This window comes from Cynara cardunculus (genome assembly GCF_001531365.2).
Source record: "Cynara cardunculus var. scolymus isolate 2C chromosome LG 8, CcrdV1, whole genome shotgun sequence".
In the NCBI taxonomy this organism is placed as follows: domain Eukaryota; kingdom Viridiplantae; phylum Streptophyta; class Magnoliopsida; order Asterales; family Asteraceae; genus Cynara; species Cynara cardunculus.
In genome coordinates, this window is record NC_037535.1 from 13,324,970 (window position 1) to 13,331,692 (window position 6,723).

General features: G+C 33.7%; 1 long non-coding RNA gene across 1 annotated transcript in view; it reads left to right on the plus strand.

The window, feature by feature from the left end:
* Positions 1–1,400, plus strand: part of LOC112516408 — a 1,806-nt gene extending 406 nt beyond the window's left edge. The window contains exons 2-3 of the long non-coding RNA XR_003069600.1: positions 397–502; positions 1,327–1,400. This is a non-coding gene — a long non-coding RNA (uncharacterized LOC112516408). The remainder of the gene's footprint in view (positions 1–396; positions 503–1,326) is intronic.
* Positions 1,401–6,723: the final 5,323 nt, after the last annotated feature.

The window sequence follows — 6,723 nt, forward strand, 5'->3', positions numbered from 1 at the left end:
GTAGAAATAGATGAATGAACCATGGTTTCTTGTTGATTTTACCTTGATGATGATAAAATGAAGTTAACATCTGAGTTTGGTTAGGATTGGAATGGAATTGGATACTTATTTGGATAAAAGTATGATTTTTTCGAGTTTGAAAGTCATGTTACAGCACTGTTTTGTAAAAATCGTAGAAAAATCAGAAAAATATGAGGTCAGCGGCTTTGGAAAGATATACATCTCTACTTTAATCCATCTGTTTAAGTCAAGGTGTGATTTTGAGTTTAAGTGAGGTAAAACAGAGGTTAAAAACAGCGCTGCAGCTTATAATTAAAGTTAGCTTATGACATGATTAAGTTGATAAAATGTGTTTGGTTGTACCAATGCTTACGAAATTTGATATATRAAHTCCAGGGGATAATTTAAGCTTGTTTGAGTCCTTTGGAGGGTATCTTATAGTTGGATTGCAAGGTTGGTCATTTGTCGTTCGGTTTGACCGTATTTGACATTCGGTCGTGAGGTGAGTTAAATAGCTATTCAAATATTATTGTATTAAGTGTATATTTATGTGTCATCTATATGTATGTGATTTCTATGACTTTAGAGTCGGTTTTTTATTGGTCTTTTGTCTTTGTACGTATTGATCTCTCGATTACGAATTCTTCCGAAATGTCRGTCRGTTTGGATATCCATATATTCCGTCGGTATTGTTTCTTTGATTTCTTGTGAAACCGGAAGTATGGGGATTACTTTTTGTGATCCGTCTTGAAAACGGTGAATGTCAACATGCCGGTGAAGGGGGAGGAACCGGTGAGACATTTTAGTCGTTCTCGTTGTCTGTTGGCCGTACTCAGTGCCTAATGTGAGAGAGGCACGAGTACAAGGACTCGGGCATACCCAGGAGATGAAGGCGGGCTCCCTGCCAGTCCTAATCATTGTATTCCATGAACCATAGGAGCTCGAGCATACCTAGTGACGATGGGCTCCCTGCTAGTCCTATGTGTTCCATTGTTTGGTTATTCCGACATGTTTCTTTAGACCGTTTGACTAACSTATGATATTAGTCCCTTGCAAAGGAATTGACCTGGTATCATTTGATAATTACTTGTAATTTGCATTTCGAAATAAGCATGTTATGTCATGTGAATTGTTGGATTCCGGCACTTGGTCTTTGGTTATATTATGGACAACCCTTATTTCGTAAGTGTTACTCTTAATTTATTATTCATTGATATAACCATTCAATTGTTTGGTTTATGTATAGACTTGATTTCAATAGCATTTGTTTAGACTATTTATCTCACTAAGCCATGTGCTTATTCCGTTAGCTCACTTTTTTTTCAGGAAAGAAAGAAGATAAAGGCAAGAACCCGGTGTAGTTAGTTCGTGATTAGTTTGGGGATCGTTGCCAAACCTTGGTATATATATAATTATGTCTAGTTTCTATTTTGGGATGTAAATATATCCGGGTAGTTATTATGTTGTCCCGATTTTTGGTTGGTAAATATTTTAATTATAAGATTGTAAGCTTTCGTTTTGGATTTGGAAATACTTATTAAAGTATAATTAGCTTTTGGTGGTTTACTTAGGAAATGATATCTCGTATGTTATGTTTTGGTGAAATCGTAACCGAGGTGTTACAACTTCTCAGTCATGAAATTTCATTTTTCTCTCTTGTCATCTTTATAAATAAATGAATTTCAACTTAAACACTCCCTAACACAGAAAAAGATCCTACAAAATAGTAAATAAGACACGTATCTTACAAGTCTCATTCCTTTATTGTAATAGATAACAATTTTCTTTGTGTTACTTTGTCATCATCAAATAGGGGGAGATTGTTGATCAAAACTCTCTCAGTGATTTGATGATGTCCCTACATACTTAGTGAAAAATACTTGTTGTAATTTTTGTTCAGCTTCAGTGATCATCTCCAAGTCTGTTCAGTGATCGTTGAACACTTGCTATAAATGTTTCAAATAAATAAGTGTTCCCCAAATACAAAACTGACATCAAAGGAACCTTTAGTGATGTCAAAAAAGTAGCTTAAGCATGTTAGTGATTTGAAATAGAATCGATGATAACAAAATGTCTAAATTAAAGTGTGAAATCTGACCAAGACTCAACAAACACTGAAGAATCTCTGAAGACGAATCAGCGTCAACGGTCAAGTGAAACTTGGTCTACAAGATTAGTTTTTGTCTTATTCTTTATGCCCAAAAAGGACAACCTCATACCTCTCACAGAAAGGTACAGGTACGAAGTTACTTTACTGTCTCTAAACGTGCTTACCAACTTTGTGAAGGTCAACTGTTCATATGCAGCTAAAAGCCTGCATGTCTGAAGATAAAGGATAATTTCTTCTCTAGAAGTTTTCCATGTGATTTGTACCCTCTGACTTGCAATAAATGCAATGCATATAAAAAGCTCAAAAGATCTCTTTTCTTAGCAACACCTTCATCTTCTAACTATCTTCTTTATTATTCTTAATTCTATTTATGCTAAACTGTGTGTTTCTTAGATTGTTTAGATTAGGTCTTTACCTTATCTATTTCCGTAACAATATGTAAATTTTGTATTGATCTTCTTTTATCAGTAAACGGATTTAAAAAGTGAAATTTTGTGTGTTTATATTCACCCCCTTCTAGAAACTATTACCTTCAAAACTCTTGTAGATCCATTTGAGACCAATAATATACATAATACATAGACAAAAAGTAGCGACTTATTATCCATATAACCATACATACTAGCTAGTGAGCTATATAAACAAATGGCCTAGGGATTGCGGGGGGACCTATCCTTGGGATAGTGGTTGCCTGTGAAACCACAACTTTATTGTTATGTATTGTGATTTTCTCTAGCCGATTAATTAAAGGTCTAACCATATTTTTCGTTAGTGAAACCATTGAGCTAATCGGTAACCCTGAGTCTTTAGAAATGAATTTCAATTGATGTATTTTATGGTAATATTTAGGGTAACTTGTTTTTTGTTTAAATGTCAATATTTGGATTTTAAGGTTTAAAAGCCCAATTACTCCAAACTTTAGACAAAAATGGAATCGATATTTATTTGTGTTTAGGGTTTATTTGATTACTTTTAGGGGTAACTCTTTAGGGTAAATTTGTTGTACTGGCATTAACATAATAACATGTTAATTTGGGGCTAACTCTTTAGCGTAAATTTGTGTATATTTGTTTTTGGAAGGGTGTCCCATGCTATGCCTAGACTAATCCCAGTAAATTGTTACTGCAAGAAATCAGTCTTGATAAACTCAGTGGCCACAATTATTTTGTACGCCTGGAATCGGACCCTAGGCAAATAGGATATTCCACCAAATTCCCCAAGACCTCAACCACTACACCACAACCCTTGTGGTTAAATTTGTATATAATTGGTTCACGAAATGTTATTTGGTGGAATTGGAATCCATCAAAGGAATTTGATCACGCATTTGGTTGGTAAGAATTGGAATGTAATCTCTCAAAAGAATTAGAACAACCGTTTTTGTTTGGACCACCCAACGCATCGCCCAACCCACACCCTACCAATCACTATGTCATTACTATCATCGTCACAACTACCACCTCTCCCTGCCCTGTTTACCCACCCACCTTTGCCCCGCCTCATCCATCCACACCCGCACACCTTACCCAAACCCTGCTGCCACCACCCTCGCCCATCCTACCCAAACCCTGCCCCACCACGCTTGCCCCCACCCTGCTCGATGAGTGGGTGTGGATGGGGTGGGGCAAGGTGGTAGTTGTGATGATGCCAATGGTGAGATGGTGGTTAGCTTAGGGGTGGGGTGGGGTGGGGTGGGGTAGGGGTGCATAGTGGGGTGGGTGGCGGAGTGGTAGCTATGACGACGATAGTGGTGAGATGGTGATCAGATAGTTGGGAGTAGGTGCATATGACAGCGATAGTAGTGACATGGTGGTTAGTAGTGGGTTGGGATAGGGTGGAGTGGGGTGAGTAGCGGTTGGTGATAAGGATAATAATGGTGTGATGATGGTGAAGGGTAGGTTAGGGGCAGGGGTGGGATTGAATTTTGGTCAATAAAATTTGTCATTCTAATTCTATCAAATTACTTTAAATTTCGAATATCAAACGGTCCCTGAGTGTTAATTTGCTTATTTTTGGGTAACTCTTTACACTTTAAGATTATTATGTTTGTAATTGGTGTTAATCTTTTGCATCTAAATCCAGTCATGTAGAATTATTAAGTGTAAGTACACCAATAATGAATTAGTTTTATAAATTTTGGAAAAAGAAACTAAGTCAATCAATTTTGAATAACTTAAATATTTAATATATATTTAATCAATTTAAATGGCCAAAAACCAGTTCTTTCAATTATTTTATAATCGATATTTATTTTATTTTGTAATTAATTTTTATTTCATTTTATACCACAATAACTATTTTAAATTTCTGAATCTGACTATGGACCAAACTAAAAAAAGCTAGAGATGGATGCAAACTTTTGAAGCGGTGAGTTTCTCACTTTACCCCTTCTAGCAACTCCTCTTGTATCTGATAACAAAATTTGACACTGGTTTTTTGTTGAAGATTTGTCAAAATAATCATTTCTTTTATACAAATTATTTTTTTAGTCATTATTTCCCATAATTTACCTAAATATCATTATAGAGTTTGTTTCAAATACAACTTGTCGTATTTGTACAACCAATGCAATTCAATAAATTGATATATTTATGGAAATGATGAAAGTTTATTTATTATGATTTGAATATTTATGAAAGATGTATATGGTTCATTAATTATGATCAATACTTTATATTAAAAAACAATCAAAACTTCTATTAAATAACATATTAATCAAATAAAATAGACGGTTGAGATTGAGTTGTATTGGTTGCACAAATGTCAAGGGTTGTATAATAACCGACCTTTATCATTATATTTATAAGTCCCCAGTTCCGCAACTTACGGAACAACTAAAAGACAAAAACAAAATTTATCCGATTTGACCTAGATCCATAATTGTGACATCCAGGTCTACAATTTGTTTTTAATTTTTTTTCTTTTAGCTAGGTCCGCATCTGACGGACATTGCGGAGGTAATGATATTTGGGTAAATCAAAGAGAAAAATGGTTAGAAGACCAATTTATGTTTGAGGAATGACGATTTTAATCAATTTTACATATTCTTTTTAGTTTAATTAGTATTTTTTTTATAATACCAAAAATTTAATTTTTTTTAAAAGACAATAGGTTTTTTGATAATTTAAGTCATGATGATATTAACTTTCCCAAACCCTGATTAAATACCATTTGGGTCAAAATGCTGCTTGTATGTTCGGACACTTCTACTCATCACGTAAGGTTTAATAGCAAATATTCAAAATCAAGAACTAAAATTATTTGAATAAAATATTTATCATTTTAAAAATTTACGATGAATTTTACAATTATCCAACTCAAAATAATTTCGGCCACCGACAATGCGAACGTTATTTTATGCTCATAAAAAGGTTCTTAACCTCACACATACACAAAGCTATCGATATATAGTAATGGATTTCTTATGACCTGACGGTGTCCGGTATCCAAACATTTTTAGTATTTCATAAGTTTATTTGCCGTATATAAATGTTATATAAACTATTATCGATATATAGTTGTTGGTTTCAATGATTTCATTTGGTGATTACACATAATATATCCAATGAAAAGTTGTAGATATTTTTCTAGAATTTGAAATACAAATTAAGGATTAGATTTTATCAGATCCGAATTCGTATAAATATGAAATCCAAAATCCATTAGGATCCGAAAATTCTCAGGGATCCGAAATGCATGTAGGATCCAAAAACATTATAATCCGAAAATGTAAAGACACAAAAAGTATTAAGGATATAAAATGTTTTATGAGATCTGAAATATTTAAAGTATCTAAGTTTTGACATATGATCCAAATTCATGAAGGATTAGATTTTATATACTAATAATTTTGCTAGGACCCGATATTTATCTTATGTTTCAAATAGAAGATCATAATAGGATTTCAGTTATAAAAACTTAGAGGTTGTTTGGTTGTTTTTTTCATTAAGTCCTGTATGGATAAAGTTGTCTGTGTGAATTAATGTGTCTGTATAGATTGAGAACGATTTTGTCTGGGAGGGTTTTTTAATCGATGGAAGGCATGTGTTTTTTAATTGGGAGGCGTAAGTTTGGAAAAAAAAAATAGCTTTCTGTATAAAGCTCTTACCTAGAAGTTTACTGAATAAGTCACTTTCTATACCATTAAGCCACTGCCAAACAGTCATGTATAATTGACCACATAAGTTGTGAGTCTCATTAAACTCATTAAGCTGCGAACAAACAAGCCCTTATTCTTATTTTTAGTATTGACCCAAGAAGAATGTCTTCAACAAATCGAATACTAGTTAAAGTGAAGTTAGACGATGCCAAAGTGGAAAGGTCTGTCATCTAGCCAATTGAAGACTAGTATCGGATAAGCCAAACAGTTTGACAAAGATTTGAAGTGTAAAGGTTGGGATGGGGCAACAAACCTCTACATCATATCTTTAGGATATATATCCAAATGTTGAAATAAAGAGTACAAACATTCATAGGTTAATAAAAAAAAAGATAAAGACACGTATTAAAGTTGGCACACAACACTTAATACATTGGTGGCTATAAAGACAACCCTTATCAATGTTGCGAATCACCTGTTTGACATAAATTATGAGTGACAGTCTCTTAAGCAA